This window comes from Melozone crissalis, unplaced genomic scaffold (assembly GCF_028551555.1).
Source record: "Melozone crissalis strain CALT ecotype California unplaced genomic scaffold, PUWL_Pcris_2 ptg000004l_1, whole genome shotgun sequence".
In the NCBI taxonomy this organism is placed as follows: Eukaryota; Metazoa; Chordata; class Aves; order Passeriformes; family Passerellidae; genus Melozone; species Melozone crissalis.
The window spans coordinates 30,488,814-30,512,936 of NW_026535782.1; the positions used below are offsets into that span (position 1 = coordinate 30,488,814).

Here is a 24,123-nt window from a genome sequence, read left to right on the forward strand (position 1 = left end):
GAAGTGCAAGGAAGTTCAGAGATGTTAAATACATCAGGAATGTCAAGAACTGGACAGGCTTTGACAGGCAATAAGTTAAGGGAAAGGAATTAGAGAAATTAGAAAAGCAAGAAGAGGGAAAAGGGGGATAGTGCAATTATGGGCATGAGGTATTTATAAAGTGTATTATATACTATCTGGAGCAAAGACAGTTGAGTAATTTTTCTTGTGCTGCCCTTAGGAAAGTGGAACATCAAGGAGATGGAAATGAGGCTTGTGGCATCAGAGGTGACATCTGGTTTGAGTACTGTGTCCTCAGGAGTTGCATTTAGACTGCATGAGTAGTGCTTTTGGGTGTCCTGGTTGCTTGTTCATCAGTGTGTCTGGAAACCAGGGTGGAAATGGTAAGAGAAAGAGAATGAGGGAAGGTCACTGTGTGCAGTTAGATGTCATGCTGGCTAACTTGAGTCATGATCTGTGACTGAGTACCTGTATTGAGTCTGGGTCAGATGGAGTTAACTTGCTTCATCGCAGCTCACACGCTGCTGATTTAGGTTAGTGACTGAAACACTGGTGGTAACACACCAGAGTTTATCTATTGCAGAGCAGCACCTGCACAACAAAAAGGCCTTTTCTAGTTTTGTCCATGGCAAGTAGGCTGGGGTGGGTGTGCAAGAGCTTGGGAAGGAGCACAGGCAGGACAAGTGACCCACATCGACCAGAGGGGTGTTCTGTGCCTTGGAATGTCATGCTCAGTGATGAAAGCTGATGCTTGGAGGCTGTTTGGGTACTAGGATGCTGGCAGGAGGGCTTTTGCTTCACTTGTATATTTTTGCCCCATTTTTTCCCTTTACTTTTTAAATTGGCTTTGTCTCAACCCATGAGTTTTTCCTTGCTTCTGTGATTCAAATTCTCCATGCTTGGAGGTAATGTGAATGGCTGGCTGGTGGAAGCTTAGTCTTTGGCCAGGGACAACCTACCACAGTATCTGAAACTTCAGTGTCTTTCTGAATCCTGCTGTTCAGAGATAGTCAGAAAGATGCCAACTAAAAATAAGGCAGTAATGTCAGTTTATCTATAGTTTTAAAATAATTGTTGATTGAAAAATTGAAAACAAAAGAAAAAAGTAATATTAATACAAATGTTTTGCAGAAACTGATTATTTCAGTGGCCATTTGGGGTTTTTGGACATTTTTATGGCATTGTGTTATTACTTTTCTGGTAAGTAAATTATCTGTATCTCTTAATAGTGTGTTGGAGATTCTTGGTGAGCAGTTGTTTTTTTGATACATTACTTCACATCTTTTAAGCCTGATAATCTAATATTGACAAGCCTCATGAAATCCGTAGAAAACTGAGTAGACTCTTCATCTGCCACAAGTGGGTTTTTTCAGTAGTATTTCTGAAGTAATGCTATAAAGGCTGATTGAGCCATTGGTCATCACATTTTGCCCATCTCCTGGGGACTGTCTCAATAAGTACAAACTTACTTTTGGTATCCAAGCAATCAACCAATACTAAATTTGTATCTGGTTATTTACTTTCAGGTTTGAGTCTTGAGAGAAATATTAATATCTATCATACACTCTCTTTTTCAGAATGTCTTGTTAAGATGCAAAGTAAAGGACTGTAAAACTGTGATACACCTACACCTTTGTAGAGGCACTACAGACTAGTTTCCTCTCCTGTTAAGTGACAGGCACTTCCTTATAGTTAAGAAAGTAGTACCTCAAAGACAAATGAAAGTTATTAAAAATGCTATCTTTACTACAGCCTGGTTATTCTGTACTGATGGATTGGTTGTTAACACATTTATGTTCATAAATCTATATGCATGTAATATATCTGAAAGTTAAGAATAGAAGATGAAGATTGAAAAATATGTGGGCCTGGCACTATTTCCTCTGCCAAGGCAGAATTTACTGTGCTATGCATTTGTTTGTCTGAACTAATTATAAAATCTCATGTGTGTTGTAATTTATGTCATTCTTGATGCAAACCTGGTTTCACTGTTGTGAGTTGGATGCAGCATTCCCATGTTTTCCTGGTTCCAAGTAAGTGCAACTCTAAAAACTTGCCATCTAAGCTGTGTTGCCCAGTTGGGCAGTAGGAGCTCCAAGCTTAATATACAAAGGGCTTCCACTCTTAAATGACACTTTGTTGTAATTTACCATAATTTGACTGCTTTATGTGTGCACCTATTCGTGGTTTGGGTGTAGATTCTGACGAAGAAGCTTCCTGGAAAGTGGATGATAAAGAGGTGATGATGAACTTGTCATTTGTTCTAAATGCAAACAACAATTTTCAAGGGAGCTAATTAAAATCTTTATCTGATCCCTAGTTGCAAGAGAGCTCTGCCTGGGTGTATGTGATAAGTTCATGCTGTTAGAGATTCCTAATTTGATTGAGGGTTTTTTTCCTGATTTTATGAGTACAGCTTTTTTTTTTTTATGTTCATAAGTCTTTGCCAGAGGAAATGGCAATCTTCCTTTAAATGTTGCAGTTGGGAAACAATGCTTGGCAAGTGGATTTTGTATTTCTTTGTGTATGTGAGAAAAATGTCGACTTGACTCATCAAAGCTGTTTGTAGAGGAAAATGTTTTTCTCCAGCCTTACTGGCTAATGAACTTACTTTGAAGAGAGTTGAACCTGAGGTTGTTCACAGGATTTTGATAAACGGTGAGCTTCTGTTTACCAGAGCTTTGTGAAGATTGTTTTGTCATCTTAAAAAGGACATGCTGAGTTTTCTAGATACAGAGGAGCCTACTGTACATTAGCTTGATCTGGCAAAGAACATTAAACTCTTAATATGGCATTAGAAGTTGTCAGCTGGTCACGTTAGTTGACTTCAATAATTGCTGGTTGACAGCTCCATAGATCTGGAAGACAGAACATCAAAAACTTGCCCTTTCTTGTCAGCTTGTTAACTGTATGTCTTTAAGTTATTTTCACTTGTGGCATGAAAAAAACCCAATTGTTCCTTCTGCAGAGAGTTCTGTATAAGATATTTTGTTTGATATCTTTCATAAATTAAAGGTTATGCTGATAGTTTAAGCTGGAAATTGTTCTTTAATGGCAAGTAAATGAATTGATCAGTGTGGAATTAGAGATCATGAATTTAGTGTGGTACAAGAGGTCAGAATGAGAGTTTGAGGGTAGGAGTTGGCACAGTATAAGGAAATATAATTTTTTTGCTCTGTAGTGAACTATTGATTCTTACTTTTAATTGCATGCTTCAGTATTCAGCATTCATGTGGAAGAAAAATGTTTACAGCAAAGCAAGATGTCTGTCACTGTCTGCTTTTGCTATAATAAAAAAATTAATGTTAATGATCAGTGAAGCAAAAGCAGAAAGAATGTTACTAAGTAACATCATACATAAGTGAAGTGGAAGCAGGAGTGTGATATTTACCCAGAATTTCAAATGGGAACCAATAAAGTAGGGTGCTAGTCGAAATAATATTTTTGTCTTCTTGTCATTTAAGTGCAGACCAAAGTGTGTAATTTTGCCTGTATGTATTGTGTGCTGGTTTTGATTGAAAAGTAGAGAAATGGACCAGAATTGCCTTCACTAATTTTGTATCATTTTAATAGATAAACAAAAAATCCAGTCCAAATTCTTCTGGAAAGAAATATCCCCAAGAGGAAGGTAAAAAACCATCCTACTGAGACAAGAAAGACCAGAAAACACGTATAAGCTTGAATACTGACGTATGAGACAGGCACATTTTTTTGAAAGTTGACAACTCAAAGATGTTAGCCACATGTCACCAAAGTAATTTTTTATAAATGTCTAGCTGTGTGGTACCATATGGATACCTAAAACAACACACCGGGAAAGAAAACAGTTGCAAGTTGCAGTTTACCAGATCAGACAGTTCTAAGTCTGTGTGTTCACATGACTCTTTACTCTAGTCACTTGGTGTTCTGCTCTTGCTTTTCCACATAAAATGAAGCATAGTTCCTCCTAGGTTTTAGACCATCCTGTTGAGTTCTTTGTTTACCCTTTTCTACCTTACATTTGTATGTGCCATGTAAGGAAAGAAAATTGATCTAACATTTATTAGTATTACTATTATTATAATTTTTTTAATTTCTCTCCTTTACCATTCTGAATAACAGGAACCATTGCTAATGAAATTATGATCATGGACATACCCAGTTTAAGCCATACGAATTTGTTCAGTAGAAGTGGTCTCACAGTACTGAGGACCAGTGGGTGATGCAGATGTGTCATGCAGTGGTTTTGACTAATTCCTGGAATATGAAGGCATCCATTTCCTTGCCTTTGCTTAGGCAGAAGTGTAAACAAATTCAGAGTATCTCATTGAAATGGAAGAATGGTTCCAAAAATTCAGACCAGGGATTCTCTTAGCCCTTGGATCTACAGTGTTAAGCATCTTATCTCCAATAAGCCATAGCAGATTTCCAGAGAAGAGAAGAATAGAGTGAGAGTACATAACACATCTCTAGAAAATTCCCAGCCTCCAACTGTTTTCAGCTCAAGGGATTTCCTAAACCTGGTGTGATATCACCAGCTCTCAATGAATCTCTTCTCTAAATTTGTGTTAAGTTTCTCCATTCAGCTTTTTAAGATTTTCTTGTACCCCCCTAATATGTTTCTGGCAGTTTCATAGATTTTTTCGCCTGTTAGGCAGAGAACCACTTCGTTCTGTTTGTTTTGCACTTTGCTCCTACCACCTTCCTTTAAAGTTGCTGGTTGTCCTATATACAATATTATGCAAAAGCTAAAATGATACAAAGGTAGAGTTTGAGTCCTCTGTCTCTCAGGAGAGAAAAAATACCATCAGAAGGCCCTGGGGGAAAAAAAAAAAAAAAAGGAAATACTCCTACTGTTGTCCAGAACTAAAAGAAGTTTGTGGTTTTGTGAGTTTTGGCCCTTTTCTTGCCTGAATAATTATGCTCCATGGAATTATTCATTCTCTTTCTATGTTTCTAAAATATTCTAAATTTTTAAAAAAGAGAGACCAGTGCACACAGTGGAAAGATATTTTTTTAAAATGAATTGAAAGGATTAAAGAATATGTGACTTTTTTACCTCAACAGTTTGTGTTGGTAATATAAGTATTTTGCACTACAAAATTGTGTTGTGAGCACTGAATATTAGGAGCATGTAATAGTCAAATATGTGGTAGATGGGGTATAGCTGTGACATTATCATCAGCAGTGATACAGACTACTATACTTATTGACAGGAGCAGAAAAATCAATTAAATAGTTTTCTTTTGAACATTGGTTATAATTACTTTGTTGACAAGATACCTTTATATTGCAATCTGAGGTGATATCTGTGCTTCCTTTCAAAACATCACATAAAGTTTTCTAGTGAAAAAATAATCTCAGTCAGAAAATACACATCCGAAGGCATTTTATCCCAGTCATTTGTGGTAGAGATGGCAGCAGGATGGCATTGTAAATTTGCTCAATTTTATACTTTTTGTCTCTGAATCTGCTTGTTCTTTATAACATAACTGCAGGCAAGCCCTTAAATTTGCAGATGTAAATAGCCAGTGTCAGAATGTGTTTCATGCAGAGCAGAGCTATACCTTCACCTGAATACCACTCAAGGTGAGGCTGTCTGCTCACCCTCATTGTACTCCTGTTTCAGAAATGAACAGTTCATCTTCTCTGTGGATTTGGTTTTTTCCCAGAAAGCAATGAGAGCAAACTGAATGTATCTTCATCTTCCAGTATTTCTGGTAGCATCCTTTATAAGTTGGTCATTGACCTTTCTTGATAAGAAAGCCTTTTCCCATCATTCTTTTATTTTTTTAATACCTGCTGCCTCCTTTCTCTCTCTCTTACTGCATTCCCCCCTAGATGTTCATACTACTAAGGAGGTGTCTGAGACCCAGGCTGTTGATGAAGAACTAATTCATTAAGAATATACTACTAGCTTAAGTATCTTTCTATGCAATTAAAAAGGAAAAAAGCAAGGCTCAGCAAAACAAACAACTCCTACCCCCAACCTCCATTTTGTTTGTGTTCTGTGTCTCCATAGACAACACATAAAGGTTTTCCACAGACAGTATTAGTATTCTGGCAAGCTCTCACTGTGGTCTGTAGACCACCAGAGTGCTGACAGATGCACTGTTATACAGAAATGCAAAAATTATATTTGTGTTTCTGTATGTATCCTGCAAAACCCCAAAACATTCCGATCTCTCCCTGCTACTCTGTTCCAGCTCACTCAAGCCATCTGCTTGGTTTTCCTGCTGCATTTGGTCTCATTAGTCATGTTCACATGTACTTCAGGCTGCTTAATTTCATTATGCAAAGTATTATGCACTGTTCATCCAATAAGTGAGAGAGTTCATCTATTCTGCTCCCTAAGAGACTTGTAAAAAGTAGTTTTAAATCTCTAAGAAAACCTAAAAATTCTTGTTGAAACATGGTTCATGCTTCATTGTTACCTATATTAAAAAGTACTAAAACTTACTCTATAGATTTATCTGCTTTTCTTGAGTTCCAAACGTTAACTCCTGTCTCCTTAGAAATATTTGCATCTAACTAGGATTTTTCAACACAGTTTTAAGATATCAGCCCAAAACTGCATGTCATATCCAAAAGTTTCCTTTTTGGCAGATTTAGGTCTTCTGCCTAGCAGTGGGATTGCCAATTCTGACAGAATGTTTTTCTGGCCATGCCTGTGAATATTCGCTAGAATTAGCAAAATCATAAGCCTTTTGAAAAGGAAAAGAATTCACGGAGGGAAAAGGGATCTGTTAATAAAACAAAGATGAAAAATACCCATTTGCAATCATTACTGAGTGTACTCTGGCTTCTCAGAGCTCTGGAGGCTGATTGTGATAAACTCTTGCATCCCTATCATCCAATGGACTTTTTGTTGCAGGATCAAAAAGATCTAAAAAGAGTTCCTGTGATGGCTTTTGGTACTCCCCTATGTGTTATCCCAGACAGAACTCTGCCAGGACCCCAGTGGGCGGAAGAGTACCAGAGAATTGGTCGGCCTTGAGCTGAGGAGGGAATGGCTGAGGCTTGATGGGCAGAGGCACTGGATTAATAGTCAACCTGGATAATGAGAAAGGGCATAAAAATTGGACATGGAATGGGAAACTGGGACTGACTAAACAAAAAGAGTCAGAATTGGCAGGGAGCTCTAGAGAAGACAGATTTAATAAGGAATTGGGTATCTGGACAGCAGATGTAGAGCTGCCAGCATAACTGCCAGTAGTATCATCCAGTAATCCTAGCTGGAGAGAACTGGGAATGCTTGAGAAATGAGCCAGGAAGGCAGGAAAATGGAATTCAGTGGGAGTTGTCTTGGATATATAGGAACATACAATATATGTTACATGCTAGAGGGAAAAAAAAAATGGACGTGGAGAGGAAATAGGGATCTATTGTTTGGTGTATAAAATCAGTGGATTTTTTTATCTTAAAGAAATTTCATCACAAAAATAATTCTTTTATTTTAAGGGTCTCTTCCGTAAGGTATATGAATTTTAGAGCATTCATGAATAGGAGAGGTAAACCCCTTAAATTCCTTGAAAAAACAACCTAGACACTGAATAAGCATAGCTCCCCACAAAAAAATTGTGACTCTGAGACTTTCATAAAACCTCAGAAATAGACTGAATTAAACTTTGAGTGCTTGACATTGCAGTGATTTTTTTTATTAATGTTGTGGTTTGCATCTAATGAGTTTAATTTCACTTTGTTGTTTTGATAAATAAAGATATTCTATGCAGACAGCCACAAGCTACAAAATAATTGTTGACTGTGAAAGTCAGAACATTTTTAACCAGCTTTTCCTGATAGTTATTTCATTAAAACCCTAGGTCCTGGAGTAATTCAAAGGCTTTAGTCTTTTTTCCTTTTCTGATAGAAAAGACACATTATGTGGAGCTGTAAATTCTTGTACCCCCTAAATTCTTGTAGACTTTGGTGGCTCTAAATTCAATGCAATGCGCGTGCTGATATGGACTTTATTCCCTAAAAATTAGAAGGCAAATAATAGGTATATACATTTACAGAAAATTACATAATTTTTACAGTATTGATTTCTTAATGCTTAACTAATGAAAAATGAAAGCTTCCTAAGTATTTTAGAATATTTTAATTATTTTTATTTAATTAAATGTTTTTGTTGTTAAAAAAATCTTTATTTGTAATTTTATATTTTTAAATATTGTCAAGTCTGACAAAATTAAATACTGATAGTACTTCCTCCTAAGGAGAATATTCAGAAGTGCTACATATGAGATATGGGGGCTGGGCACAGGCTTTATGGGGTGTGATTCAGGTACTAGATAAGGATTCAAGGCATTTAAGACTGAGAAGGATCCTTGAACCATACTCATGTGACTTTCAGCATATTGTTTAATATTTGTGTACCTTAGCTTTCATCTGTAGAACAAATATATTGATATAGCTTTACTCCTGTTCTTTACTGTCTAAGGGATTTGATTTATAAAAATCTTAAAAGATGTCTAACAGTCTTGTTCAAACAACTTCCAGCACAGTGAGCATTCAGACTTAACTGGAGCTTCTGGTTATAGATGTGGGGGAAAAGTCATGTGAATTCCTTTAATTTACAAGAATATGAGACTTTATAGAAGGCAAATAGAAGAGCAGAGAAGGGAAAAAAAAACTATATAGTATAATCAGAATAGTTCTAGGAAAGAAATAGTTTTGAGTCTAAGATTGAATTGACTGATATCACTTTTGCCCCTTAATCCAAACTGTTCTGAAATTGTCTTTTTGTGTATAGAAGTTAAAAAATGTTCAGGTGTAAATCCATGTCTTTCCAGTGTCATGTGAATTCACTGAGCCTGCTAAGTTAAGCAATCTTTTGGGTTATAGCAGTAGAAAGACATGATGTGTGCTTTGCTTGGCTTACTGATGAAATCTACAGAAATATATAATATTGGAGCACACTGTCCAAATCAGAAAGAAAACAGTCCAAATCAGTCCATGATGAAGAAATTTTGTTCATGTATTTTTGTTCTGTGTCTCTTAACAGTCTGATTAAATCTCATGATAATCAGCTACGGGCAATCAGCTGAAAGCAGTGAACAAACCAAGTACATTTAAAAGAGTTTTTAAGCAGCAGTTGTTGATGGGCAAAGATGGAAAATACAGCACTGCAGGTACTGGTAATTGTTTACATTGGATGTCTTTCTTTTAAAGGGAGAAAAGGAATAATTTTCTGAACTGTGAAGTAGAAGACCCTTCATTCAAGATTTCCCTGTGAACCCTGCATTGATGCCACTCATATAAGGTATTTTAAACAAACAAGATTCTGTTACCTTCTATAACCTATTAAATGCTTTAATCCATGGCACTTTCCAAGAATTAAAATGGAGATAGTAAAGAAATTAAAGAAATCACTTTTTCTGAAGCACAGTTTGTTAGATTAATGAACGCGTAATTTCGTGGTAATACGCGATACTTCATTCTGACATAAAAGATTTTAAAAATCCAGTTGATTTGCATTTCTTGTTGAGATAGTAGTTGTATTCTTTGCCTTCTTTCACCATCAGTTTATGTTTTATCAAATCCCAAGCTGTCATGGTTCATTATCCATAGATGATCTTGAGCAGCCTTGCATCACAAAAAAATATGCTGTGGCATCTGCCATTGTGCACCACTAAACAGATCACTTCTGAGTAGGATTTGTCTTTGATTAGTACATTCAGCAGTGTGTGTCCTTTTATTTTTGCCTGTGAGTATCTTATGCAATGTAGCTGCATATGGAACGGTACTGTGATTTTCCAGGTTGCAGATAGAATGTCTGCTGTGCCTGTTTAGCTGATGAGTTCCATTTGAGTTAATGCTTGTACACCTCAGTCTCCACCAGGCAGTCCCATTGCTTCTGTAGTCATTTCATAAAATTCAGTATCAGTGATGTAGACAGCACAGTGAAATTAGGAGGTGTGATTATAGTATCATCATCATCAGGCTTGTAGTCTAGACCCTTTTCTGATTTTGGGAGCCAAAAATTAAATTCATGTCACAATTGTATTAACAGCATAATAGCATCCAGATATAAATATATGTAATAAAGAAGTCTTTATTTCCTGCAAGGTACTTACATTGGTAAAGAGACTCTTCATTTTTAAAAGACAGGAGTTAGACTTAATGATCCTGATGGGTCCCTTCCAATTCAGCATGTTCTATGATTCTATCAAAAATATTTAATCTTCTAATTCCCCTGAATCTGTTCCTGTTCCACCAAAACTTGAAAATAAATTTTGATTGAAGTAGTAGTGTGTTCATCGCAGTGATAAAATTAATTTCCATCTCTGTTCACTATCTTGCATATCTCAGTTCCAGGCAGCTTCTTCTGAGAATATGAAATACTGTCTTATGAATGTGTCTGGGAGTAAGTCACCAATGTTATAACTCAGACTAATTTAAATGAAAGCAAATGTTTTGGGATTTGAAATTTGAATTTCCATTTGAACAATAGCTTCAAGGACTTGCATGCGCATTTGACTGTCTTGTGCTCTGAGGAGTACTGCTACTAAAGAGATGATCCACATGGACCTGTGGGCTACAATGAGGTTCTCAGGAATGTGAAATAGAATAAAGTTGTCTGTAAGGTAAATATGAAGTGGGAAAGCAAATGAAACCAAAACTGGAATATGAATAAATCTAGGAGAATTTTTTTAAAAATCTATACCGATAACCTAAGATTGCAGCAAAACCTGAGGATCTGATGCACAAATCTGAACTGGAAGTGCCTCTTAATTTGTCACCTGAGTCAGAGAATTTGTTTGGTAGGTCCCCTAGCATGCTGATGTCTATATAATATACTACAAAATGGGTTAAAGGGGTTACTGTAATAAGCAGAGTTAGTAGGAAATGCCTTCTGAGACTTTCTGAGTGTTAGGAAGTGATTAGTGAAATACAAAAAAATTGGAAATTTTTAAGTGTTACAAGGAGTCTTCCTACTTAAAAACACCATTATAGTGGCAAAAATACTCCTTTAGTTGTTTTAGATGCACTTTCTCTTTAATACTACTTTTCATTTAGAAATATTTATGATATTTATGGTGTGTAGATTTTGGTATTTTTTGCTTTGGAGGTATTTATTGCTTGATAGTAACAGGGATGAAAGCGGTTCGCCTCTGACAGGAACTATTACTTCCAGTGTAGTTGCTTTGAACATTCTAAAAAGGCAGAATGGTGCTCAGGCCAGCTAAGGGAATATCCACAGAGCACAGGGAGGGACTGTAAATAGTACAGATCCAGAATCAGGAGGCCCCAGTCCAACCAGTCTCAATGGTCTGACCCATTTAAATTCAAGATACCATGCTAGTTGATAGCGAAATTCTCATGAGTTCTTTCCCATTTTCCTGCACTGGAGGTGTTTATTTTCTAGCCTATTTGTGAAAAACAAGGAGCCCTGGAATCCTGGGACTGTGCAAGAAATAAGGACTAAGGTATTGTTGCAATGAGCACTAAAATTATGGGCAAACAAAGGTTGATAGACTGTAAACCTCTTTCTAAAAATAAAAACATTTAAGAAATTTCCTATTACTATGTTTTTTACCTGCTTTTTTTCTGAACTAACTCTTCATTTAATTTCTCTTTTGAGACTCAACCTTTCACTGGTAAGTTAAAGTCCCTAGGCTGTAGATGGCTACATCTTGCCTCCTTTAATCATTGCCATCTTGAAGGTAAACCATTAAGCAGTGAAAATGGAATGTTACACAGATCTATGGTGTTTGCATCCATTAAAAATAGGGAGAACAATAAATACAAGAATTACTTTAATCAATGTGTTGAAATTAAGCTCTTTATTAACCTCCTTAGCTGAAAGTAAATTCAACTATTTTATACTGGCAACATAAGCTGTAATGAGATTTATGAGTTTGGATGATTCAGATTGAATCAGATGCAACCAAGACTTCTTTGGGGAAAACAAAATTTCACAAAGTAGTACAGTCAAATTCAGATTTTACTCTTCCTGAAAGAAAGAGAATAAAGCTGCTGGTGCAGAAAAAGGCCTCTTTCTCCCCATAGTGCTGCACTTACTGTGTTACAGTCTAAACCAGCAGCAATTACACGTAAGCTGTTAAACAACATGAGAACAAACAGTTGGCTCACTGAGCCAGAGGTGGGACTCGGAGCCCTTGCTGTTTGTCCCAGTCAGTCTCAGCATCAGTAATGGTCAGAAACCAGACACTCATTCTCCTGCATATGTTTGTGTGGCGAGGGGAATGTGCCTTTTCTTTCCTTTTGGCAGGCAATAAAAGAAACTAAAACTTCATGGAAAAATAATAGTTTTATGGGGAAAGTATGCACCTACAAGTGCACACCATATCTGGGAAGAGAATTGTGGCTTTTAACTGGTTGGATAAAAGCTCCATTAGATTGCTATAGGATGAAGCCAAGAAGCTGGGAAAATTCAGAACTGTTTTGAATTGACAGGGGAGTTAATTACTTAGACACAAAGGAATACTAAATAAGTTTACTGACAACATAAATGTGGGAGGAGCTGTCAACTCCCTTGAGGGCAGAGAGGCCCTACAGAGAGACCTTAACCAATCTCCAGCCACACGAAGTTTAACAAGAGCAAGTGCTGGATTCTGGGATGGGGCAACCCTGGATGTAAGGACAGACTGGGGAATGAGATGCTGCAGAGCAGTACCGTGGAAAGGGATTTTAAGGATCCTGGTCAAGGGCAAGTTGAACATGAGCCACCAGTGCCCTGACAGCCAGGAGGGCCAACCCTGTCCTGAGGCACATCAGGCCCAGCATCTCAGCCGGGCAAGGATGGGAACTGTCCTGCTCTGCTCTGCCCTGGGGCAGCCTCACCTCGAGTGCTGGGGGCAGTTCTGGGTGCCACAATATCAAAAAGACATGAAGCTATTAGAGAGTGTCCAAAGGAGGGCAACAAAGATGGAAAAGGGTCCAGAGGAGAAGCTGTATGAGGTCACTTGGTTTGTTCAGCCTGGAGTAGAGGAGACTGATGTGAGACCTCAGTGTGGTTTTCAATATACTCATGAGGGGAAGAGGAGCAGCAGGTACCCATCTCTTCTTCACTCCCATGACCAGTGATAGGACCCAGGCAAATGCCTGAAGTTGTGTCAGGGGAGGTTTAGGTTGGATATCTGAAAAAAGCTTTTCACCCAGAGGGTGGTTGGGCACTGGGACAGGCTCCCCAGGGGAAGTGGTCACAGCACCAAGCCTGACAGAGTTCAAGAAGCATTTGGACAATGTTTTTTAAGCACATAGTGGGATTCTTGGGGCCAGGAGTTGGACCCTTCCAACTTGAGCTGGATCCCTTCCAACTCAGCATATTCTATGTTTCTGTGAGTATATTATTTTAAGATTTTAGGGCGAAGAAGAAGACCCCAGGTATAGGGCAAAATGAATGGCTAAGTGGGTCGGGTATTCTTTCATGGACTGAATTATGTTACAGATAACTACTGCAGGAGCTCATGCACATTTTTTAAATGATTGACCTTGTCATTTGTCACAGAGAGGATACCAGATTAGTAGACCGTAAATTTAGAAAGTCAGAAAGTCCTCTGGTCCTGTCACAGGTTTGGTCAAGCAATGTTAAAAAAAAGTTGTGACAAATTGCCTCAAAAAAAACCCAGCAGGAAATTTCTTCCTATCTTTACATCTGAATGAATCAGGATGGACATTTTAAGAAACCCCAGTGTGAAGCTGGGGGAATGGCTGTGATCCAAGTCTCATAAGCATAGTCATTTTCTGAGGTACATTGAAACCATGAGCCTGAAGCCCTCCAAGGGTATAGTTTCATGATAGTGTGTTTGCTGGAAGTGGTGATCTTTTGCTCCCTTTTTGTTCCAGCACTAAAAATGAACAGTAGTTTTCAGCCAGATAAGCCTTATTGCTGCCTCAAAAGAAAATAATGCAGTGATGTGCATGTGAAAAGTAGGGCAGGATCTCTTTTCTTTTGGCAGTAGCAAAGCCTTAAATCAGTTTAAGCAGCTTTTGAAACCACTCCAGAACTTTGAGCCTTCACAGAAGGCGACTGTGGGCATCAGGTGGTGGAACAGCATATACTTTCTGTGTAGCAAGTGTTGCTCACCTCACTGTCAGCAAGTGTGCTGACAGTGTTATTGTAATAAGTAATGAACTTTGGTCACTTTTGCATAATTGGACTCCTGAATTTGCAAAATTCAGTTCTCAGATTTGATTCCCAAGAGCAGTGGGCTGACCTCAGCTGGCTGCCAGGCTCCCACCCAGCCCCTGTCTCACTCCAGGTGTCTCAAGATGAGGGCAGGGACATCACTTGCCTTAACAGACAAAACAGGCTCATCTTGAGGGAGATTAACTTAATTTATTGTTGATTAAAATAGATTGGTGTGGTGAGAAACAAGGACAAGCCCTAAAACACCTTCTCTCCTTGTTCTTCTCAAATTCACTCCTTCATTCCCAAACCTTTTGCTTGCCCCCACTGAGCAGCACAGATTGGTGGGAAGTGAGGTTTGTGGCCAGTTTATAACAGCTGATCCCTGTCACTCACTCCTCATCCTCTTCCCCAACACAGGGACCTCCAGAGGCTGCAGGGGAATTTGCATGATCATGGCCCCCACTATGGGCTTCAGGGGAGTCTCTGCTCCAGCCTCTGGGGCTCCTCCTCCTCTCACCTTGGTAACAGGGCTGTTTCTCACACTTTCCCCTCTCTCTTCTCACTGCTGGTGGTTTTCCACCATCCTAAGTGATTTTGCACTGTCTTAAGTACATTTCCCAGAGGTGTTCCCAGGGAGTTTTGTCCCCACCTCAGCTGTGGGCTCAGCTGTGCCCTGTGATGGGTGCATCTGGAACTTGCTGTGACCAGCCCTGGGCAGACCCTGCCTCTCCTCCCAGTGCCTTCAGCCTCTGCTGCGAGCACCAGGACAGAGGTGCCCCAGACACCACAGTGTCTCTCAAACAGTTTGAGCAGCCAGAGAAAGTAAAGGTCATTTTCTCAGGATAGTCTGGAAGATTTGAGGGTCATTTTTCTAACCTCATCTCACAGCAAGTGAGCAGGTTTTGTGTGTAACCCTTGGTATGTGGCATTAAAAAGAAAAAATATTAAAGTTACATTCCTTCCCTTAAAATATTTTAAAAGACTTGCCTTCTGTATCACTGTGAATCCAACTCTAGAGTGTCCTGCATGTGCAAAATGTGCCAGAGAACAGACTCAGCCCATGCTGGGACAGGGTGGGTATCCAGGGCTTCATCTGGAGTCATGCAGACCTGCTGTGTCCCTTCTAGTGCCTGTTCTGCTGTTCTTTACACCCTTGGTTAGGGCACTGTCCTGAGATAAATACATCCTCTGCTGTCCTCTCACTATTTTTTTGGTAAACTGGATGAATACAGATTGCTACTTTATTATCTATGACTCTGCCTGTTGGTGTCAGAATGGTGGTGACCCAACCAGAGTGATGCTTTGTCCTTTGCTGTATGACAAACTGCTTGGAGCTGTTGGCACAAACAGCTGGTTTGTTTTGTTCTCACATTAAAAGAAGATGCGATATGAAACCTTGTATATTTTAAAACTACAAATTCTTATCTGTGTCTGACAGATCTCATCACTGTGAGAGGTCTAAAATTTGTAATTCTCTAAAATTTAATTATCTGGCACTTTCCAACAACAGCTTGTCTACCACTGACATGTAGAATTTCATTTTGTTCAAACATCTTTTGTGTGTCTTCTTGATATTGATAACAGAGACTTGTACTAATGCTTATCTCTTTTTGATTCTGAAAATGTAATAAAGAAGAAAAATACAAAGTAATAGCTACATACATTAGTTAGGCAGACATCCATCAAATCTTTCTATCAGACTTAGCTCTTCAGATATCTCGAGAAACAGAGACTATGAAAGCAGCTGTAGGGTGGCAGACATGCCCACAAAACCAAATAAATCATTGCCAACACAGAAAATTAACTGAGATAGACTTTTCTTGTTCATTGATGAGTTTCTTTCTTCCCTTTTAGAGTTAGGTTTCTGAACAAATTGTTACTTATTAGTTAGCATTAGTAATAGCAATAATTAACCGTAATTGCTCTCTTCGTAGCTACCATAACTTAACTCTTCCACATATCGGAATCTTGGGTCCATTCCCCAAATTCTGAGGGATGTGAGTAAGGTAGGAAGTCACTGAAAAGTGGGAAAATAGTCTTAATAACATGTTGTATACAGACAAGAGTAGTCATTTAGAAAAAAGCATGGAATCACAAACACATGCAACATCATCTCATCAGTAAAAGAAATCCATCATTAAAGAACTAGGAATATAAATACATGCAACTGTAGGCACAACTCTTGCTTTGTAGCTTCCCGTTTAAGTGACTGAAAATAGTGGATATTTATATGTAAACATATTTATATACATGACTTTGCTCTGTACTTGTGGATAATATGGACAGATGTACATATTGGCAGTATTTGGGACATATTATAGAAAAACAGGAAAATGTGATGGTATTATTCAGTATATGCAGAGGTCTGTTTGTACAGTGTTTGTTTGCAAGACACTATTTTTTGACATGTATTTCTTGATTGTAAATTGCTGTATTTGCACAAGGATCCTGTAATGAGGCTTTGACTTTGTAACCCTTGTTCTGAGCAGCCAGATTCATTGCTAACTGAAGACTCAATGCAGAAGCCTGTATGTTTCCCTGGCAGGGTATCTGATTTGATGAGAAGTACAGTGGCAGTCTGCTTTATATTGTGGGAAAATGAAAAGTATTTTTAGCTTTCTGATAGGCTGTAAATAAGCTTTGATAGCAGTAAACAAGTCTCAGCTATGCTGTGTGACACAGAGCTGTGTGCATGGTGTGGCCTGCCTCTCAGGAGAAGCACAGATAGAAGCCAAGATTTCCTGAGCTCCATGATTCTTTAAAAGCTTGTATTAAAGAAAAAGCAAGATGGGAACAGCTGTGTGAAAACCATACCCCTGATGATCAAAACACAGGTGAGGAAGATATGTACTGACTGATGAGGGATTTTATATTATCCCTAGGCAGATAAACCCAAATTGAGTAGCTAAGACTGTCGTATTTCAGTTCCCAGACCAGATCCTGCTGCTGTGGTGGCTTTCAAGTCAGCTATTATGGATTGTCAACATGGAACCTCCTGAGCAAAGCACGTGAGGCTGTGCAGCTAGAACTAAAATAAAAGCTGTAAAACAAACAGCTATCACTCTTCACATACCCTGTACCAGGTCCAAGAGAGAACACATTGTGCACACTGCCCAGTGCTTCTTTCATGTATGTGTGCATGAGGATGGATAGGTGGATCAGTTTTGGAGAGTGTAAACACAGCCAGCAGGTGGGACAATCAAGGACATCTGGTATATTGGCTTTTGTAAGTAAGATTTAAAGTCTATTGGAATAGTACAAAAAAAGTTAGAGGGAGCAGGTGGAGATAGGAGAGAAAGCTTCCATCCTGTCACACTCTTAACTCACTCTCTGTGTTAGGAACAAATGGCTGCAGTGAAATGGGATCTCCTTCCATTTTGTAATCCTGAATGCCATTAAAAAATATTATTATGGAGAAATTACACACGTAAAGGTAGAGAATGCAGCTCTACTTTTCAGGGACAGAGGAAGAAACAGAAGGAAGCACTTGGGCATCCTTAGAATATGTGATTAATTTTGGCAGGGTAGAGGCAAGCTAGCTTTAGTGAATTTTGTGAAAGACAGCTGTTGCTTTTTTGTGTGACATTGGAAGTCTAACCTGTATCAGTTAGAATTTCTTTGTACTGCAGCAAATAACAGTTAAATAAGACTGGCAAATTGTTTCAGCACAAACTAGTTGTATGTGAAAGGTTTTGGCTGCAAAATTTCATTCCACTGCTGCAGAGCTGTACATAATGCATATACAAGGGTAGGCTGGACATACTTGTAAGTTCAAACTAATTTTGTAGATAAGTGGTTTGCAGCAGAGTAATGTACAGATTTTAAAAATCTTTTCAGTCTTTCTACTGCTGTGTGTTCTGGTGCTTCTTTTTTCACTAGCAGCCAAATAGTTGTTTCTAGATTAAAATATTCCCTGGATGTGCTGCTGAAAGATGGATAGTTTCCGACCATACTATAGCAAACAGTGTTTTAACATGCCCATTCTACCATTGTTTGTAAATGGCATGAAAGCAACCAACCTTGCAGGTCGCTGTCCTATGTCTTTATGTGGAGAATGTTACATAATAAATGTGGGAAACATTCATGCTTAGGTCTATAATACAGCCTTGTGCTTATGTCTGCTCAAGTGTGTTTGTTCTTGAGCAGCACATATATAATGCCAACCTATTAGTTATTCAGTCAATTTGGTGTCTGGGAGTCAGCTACTTCAGATATATTGTTTTTGAATAGGATGGACATGAAAAATGTCTTTGAGTTGAGTATTTGTTACATTAACTTTCTCATCCTACTCTATTGCATGTTTGTATAAGACTTCACTCACTATTGTGTATGTCCAATTTAGCAATGTCCAATTTGACACCATTTGCAAACCTCTTTTCATGCTGTTTTGTCAGCAATGATGTAGGGTATGCTATTAATCCAGCTTTTGTAAAAAAATAATTTTTTTAGATCAGAAGGTAGCAGTGGTACCATGAATAAACTGGTTTTAATAAATTGTAAGCCAGTTTGAACACTTTGTCCATGGCAAGTTTGAAGAAGTAAAACGTTTGAGCCTAGAGGTGTGCATGTGTTAAGGCCACATTCTGCTATTCAGAGGATCACCTCCTCCCATCCGGGTTGTGGTAGCAGAACTCAGCCGCCCTTCCTGGCCTTTCATACCACATTTTGAGAGGTACAGGTCTCTGGTGGGGGATCTTCTACATAACCCTTGTCTAAGGGTATTCTTTTGAATGATAAATTCAAAATTATCTGATGGTGTATTTTTTGGATTGCAAACTCTTTATGGGGGGAGGATGTTTTACTTGTATGTGAGCGATTTCCAGTGAAATACGGGAGTTCCTTTCCCTTTTTGAATACAGGTTAGCAGTAATTGGTTGTGTTTCCCATAAGCACCACAGTCAGCCCTTCTGATCTATCCTAGGGTTTACAGAGAAGGATATGTGTCTACAATTTTGTAGCACTAAAGCATCCAAACTAAGTTTTCTTAATCAAATGCAGGAGTTGTATTCATAGGTTGTTAAAGGATGACACCTTGAAATAAAGATTGTATCCCACCGGAGAATTGTTGAGATAACTTTGCATGTTTGGTTATGTTGATTTTAGTGGAACGACTTGTGAGTTTATATGCTATCCAACCACACTAGTCACTGTCAGCAACTAATGGACTCAGTGCTTGGCCAGGACTGGAGATAAATCTGAATCTAGTTAAAATTACAACATGATGTTCATTAGCTTCAGCAAGGGTAATTTCTGAGACAAAGTGTTGCTATCACCCAACATGTTAAATAAACAGTTGGACTAAGCAGATGGTGGGCAGAGATCAATGACTTTCCATTAAACTATAGGTAATTTCTCAGTAGGAAGTTACTTACATTCCCAAAAAGGGTGATGCACCAAATTCCTTATACTGGTTTATAATTGTAAAAGAAATCTCCTGGTCAAGTGTTCGTGCTCTAGAAAGATGAAGAGCCACAAAACCTTACAGTCATTTTGAAGAGTGATCTTATATATTCTGGAATACCTCAATCTCTTCACTGTATTGGGTGCTGCATGTGGATAGGTCTCAGCTTTACACTGAATTTTGCCACTAACTTATTTGTATGATGAAGGTTTCTCAGTATTACAGCAGAACTCCACTGTTGCAAATTAGCACCCTTACATAAAGTATGAAATGTGTAGAACATTGACTGCTTCATATATTTATGTCTGCTTACGTGGGGTTTTGTGGGAATAAGGTGTAATGGATGTTAATATAATAAAGTGTTAAGGATGTAGATATGGAGACATTACTTGGCCCTTTTGATTAATTGTTGTATAAAATCTTTATATAACTTGAGAAAAAATCCATCATCTTTACTTTTCATTTAGCATATCATGTATTATTTTCAGATTGAAAGCAGACATATCGAAGTTGAAAGTTATTTTCTCAACATTCTCAGTTTAGTTGTTTCATGGTTTCCATGCTGGTTTGGTTTTTGTTTTTGTTTTTTTTTTAATTATGGATCTTAAACATAATTTAGCGGTTCCTGGTTGAACTTCTGCTAATCTTTGATGTAACAGTGGATTGCAGTGAGATGACTTGATGAGGGATGAGTTTCTGACTTGAACCTCCTGATAAATGGTATCTTGCCTGAGTGTATTATGTTCATTTGCTTTAGCCTGTTTTGATTTACCACAATACATTGGTATTAAGAACTCTGACATTTCAGGAGCTTGTTGATTGGAACATCAGTTGTATCCTTGAGGATAGGAAAAACTATCTGAAGAGCAGGATGGAGGGCAGGAATGGTTATACTTTCTGCCCTTCAGTTTTTCTATCTAGCCATCACAGGAGTGCAGAACTGGATAAGACTTTCTGAATTTTTAAACACAAATGGTTGTTTATGTCTGTGAACATTCCTGTCTTGATTTGATAATATCTTTTCCTACCTAACACAGTAATTTAGAGAAAAAGAGCCAAAAGTGTTTGACATAATGAGATATGAATGAGGGGTAAGAAACTGTAGATTATTATAATAGATAAATAATAGATCATTATTCTTACCTGAGGCTTTTTATATCTCTATGTATTATAGATATAGATGGATCTGGACCGTGCCTCTGCGTGTTGGTACTGCTTTCTGACAACCAATTTCTAGTCTGCTTTACTTGTAAATACTAATGAAAAGTACATTATTGTGAATTGCTGCAAGAGTGTATTTTAATATTAAAAAGTAATAAAAACTAACCTTAAGATGACAATTTAATTTTTTCTCTCATTAAGTGAAACTTACCTTATAAAAATTTTTCTGTTTATGTTTTGGTTTCTTGTTTTGCTTTTTTTAACCAAAGTACAATTGGCTTGGGTTGTTTAGGGGTTTTTTTTGTTTTTTTTTTTTTAGTTTGTTTGTTTGGTTTGGTTTGGTTTTGGGTTTGTTTTTTTTTTTTTTTTTTGGAGGGGAGATACTTTTATTCCTTTTTCTCTGTAGAGACAAAACTGTTGTCTTTTTTTGGCAAAGCCATACTCAGCCTTCCTTATCTCTTGTGTATTTTTGCAGTACCAAATACACCCATGAAACAAGCAGATGCAAAAACATCCATGAATTACTTTGGACTGGTGTTAGAAGGTTGCTTATGTTGGAGCATCATTAACTTACAAATGAAATTTCATATTCAGGTTTTCTGTAGACTGGGCTCCAATTGTGTCAGCTTTACAGATACTTTGTAGTTCTATTCACAGGGTATACACTTTAAACCAGTCTCTGGATTAGGGTTTTGCAGCCAAACATCTTAGAAGTCTATTACCTGATTTGTTTCATTACTATATGACATTGAGATGGAAAAATTAATTTAGCTAATGTGTCTCTGGTTTCCTGAAACGTGATTATTTTAAAAAAATGTGTTAATATATTAATATGGTTATGTTGGGACTAATAAAGATGTTTGGGAGCAACTTGAAAAAAGTTACAAATGAGCACAGGAACAGAAATTATGATTTTGGTAAGACTGTTCAATGTATAATGAAGAAAAATGATCTGAGGAGTAAATCAGGAGAGACAAGAAGTGAGCAAGAGTTGAGGAGAAGGCAAGAAGATTATGATTACCAAGAAAGAAAGAAGTTACGGCTGGATAGTATTTTTCACTTTGAAGGGATAAAGTTCTCTGTTTGATTTTGTGAAGAAGGGAGAATTTAAGTGAAGGGCAAGAGTTTAAACATATCCTGAGCTACTGCAGATTTTTTTTCTATTAATAAAGCTGAGCACTGAAGAATAGATATGGGTAAGGATTTAGAGAAGTCAAAGTTTTTCTGGGCTAGCTATACTAAGTTTGAGCTACTATCAGGCCACTTAGAGTAATGAAATTGGAAAGGAAGTTAAACATGCATAAAAGGGAGCTGACTGGTTGTGTAAAAGAGATGAGCCATTGACTCACAAATTACAGCTGAATCCATGCATAATGTTCACCAGAGATAATATTAAAAGTCAGGAGAGTCTGGTACAATAGGGAAAAGAAACTCTAAGACAAAAACTGTATGAGTGAAAACTAAACTACAGGCCCACAGAATATGAAATAGATAGAAAAGGAGTAATGTGGAAGGCTGTGGAGATGTTAGGATGGCAAGATTTAAGACTTGGATAAGAATTGATCAGTCTAGTAGAAAACACTGGTAAGGAAAGAAGAAAACATGTATTTTATAAAGAGTCTGTAAAATTCTGTTTAAAAATGCTTCTGAAAGATACGGGATGAAGATGGCACTGTGGTATGAACAGTAAGATGGCAAATGGAAGTGAAGCTCCTTTAGAATGTATATGGAGCAGTAATCTCAGTGTGGCAGAGTCACAGGTTGTTGATGAACTGAATGAAATAAAAGGAGTGGATGGAGACAGTGTAAGTATGGTAGTGCGATTATCAAGAAGTAGTAAAGCAAGAGGAAGATGCTTCAGTAAGTACAGAAAGAAATTAAAGAGAAGGCAAAGGAGAGAAGTAGTAGGCCTATTGATTTTCTTTCAGTTGAAAGCCTGAGATACCAAACATGTTGCAAATAGGCATGGTGTGGTAAAACCAACTCCATCGAGGTGCCTTTGGACTGATGAAGACACTTAACAGCTGCCAAATAGTGGCACAGAGGATTGAAGCAGCTGTGAATCCCCTTAACAGTCTTTTCACTGCCTTTATGTGTTCCATTGCTTCTTAATGCAACACAGAGAAGTGTCATCTTTTTTTCCTCCAGTGTATTACTTCCCTGTCTATCTTCCTATTTTAATTCTGCTGCATTTATAATCTGTGCAGCACTATTTCAGGTTCACTGGTACCTCCTATGATCATTTTATTCTTCTTTCAAATACTGAACAGATTCAGAAGTCTTGAAGCCTTTCATCAAAAAATAACCTTTTAATCTCCAGATAAGCTTTCCAGGTCTCCCTGCTAAAGAATTTAAATATCCTTGACTCTAGTGTCCTGAACTGCTAGTGACATTTTAAGTATCTAAGATGTGTCTACAGCTTGCATTTTGGAGTCGTTTAGTCTTTACTTTAGAAACACACAGTCAGCCATCTTATTTTTAAATTTAATTACCAGATTTCTCTTTTCTTTGTTCCAAAAGTAGTGTTATCTGACTATCTCAAGTACCAAAACACACTGCATGTCAAAGTTATCCATTTCTACAAATGGATGCAACATTCTGCCAGCTGACTGGAAAAAACTAACTAAAATTAACTAAAACCATGTAACTAGATTGTGTTAACAACATGAGATTAAACATCATGATGTTACTGAAAATTTTAACACCTGAATTCATTACAACTGCTGAATGAATATGCCTTTTGGAAAAGTTTGTCTTCAGAGAAAGAAATGTTTTGAGCATGAAGAAAAGTGGTATGTGTGTCAAATGTTTAACAGTTCAGTATGTCAAAAGACATTTTCTTGTAACAGGCATATGTAATTTTTGAAAAGATACTGGCCCATAACCTACAGAAATTTTGGTTGTGAGTTCATCACAGTTTTGGTTGTAATTTTTGTTTAATGAATACTGCTACACGTATCTCTCTTGCAGAATAAGCAAGTTTCATCCATTAAATTTGATCTTCTCTTGAGTCTTGTGTATTAGAAGCTGGCCTTTGTCACATTTTTACCCATTGGGAAGATAAATGGCTAAGTCATTTTTATCTGGTTTGCATTAGGGAAAGCTGAAGCTCAGAGACTAAGCCTTTAAAATCATACATACAGGTATTGCAAAGATTAAAACCCGTAGGAGTTACATATAGCCTCTGACACAAAGATTTTGTTTAATGGAACCATTATTTTTCTTGATATATAAATAATCCCTGTGTTTATTCACCTTAGACCATAGTAGCCTATTCAGATAGCACATGAATCTGTGCAGATCACCAGTGCTGCTGTTTGCTGTGTCACTTGAAACATGAAACACAGGTCTGTGCTAGCCTTGGTGTACTTTCACAAAGTGTAAACACTTCCTGTCTTAAATTTCAGGCTGCTATCTTCTGAACACCTTCCTATGGCAGTATTTTCTTTATATTATTCAGATTTACAGACTGTATTCACAA

At 37.7% G+C, this 24,123-nt stretch overlaps 1 protein-coding gene across 3 annotated transcripts in view; it reads left to right on the forward strand.

The window, feature by feature from the left end:
• Positions 1 to 24,123, forward strand: part of SYT1 (synaptotagmin 1) — a 333,762-nt gene that overhangs the window by 69,965 nt on the left and 239,674 nt on the right. For 2 of the 3 annotated variants that reach the window (XM_054271868.1, XM_054271852.1), the window contains exon 2: positions 9,154 to 9,244. The exons of the other annotated variant lie outside the window; for it this stretch is intronic. The gene's annotated coding sequence lies outside the window, so the exon portion shown is untranslated. The remainder of the gene's footprint in view (positions 1 to 9,153; positions 9,245 to 24,123) is intronic. 3 annotated transcript variants of the gene reach the window in all.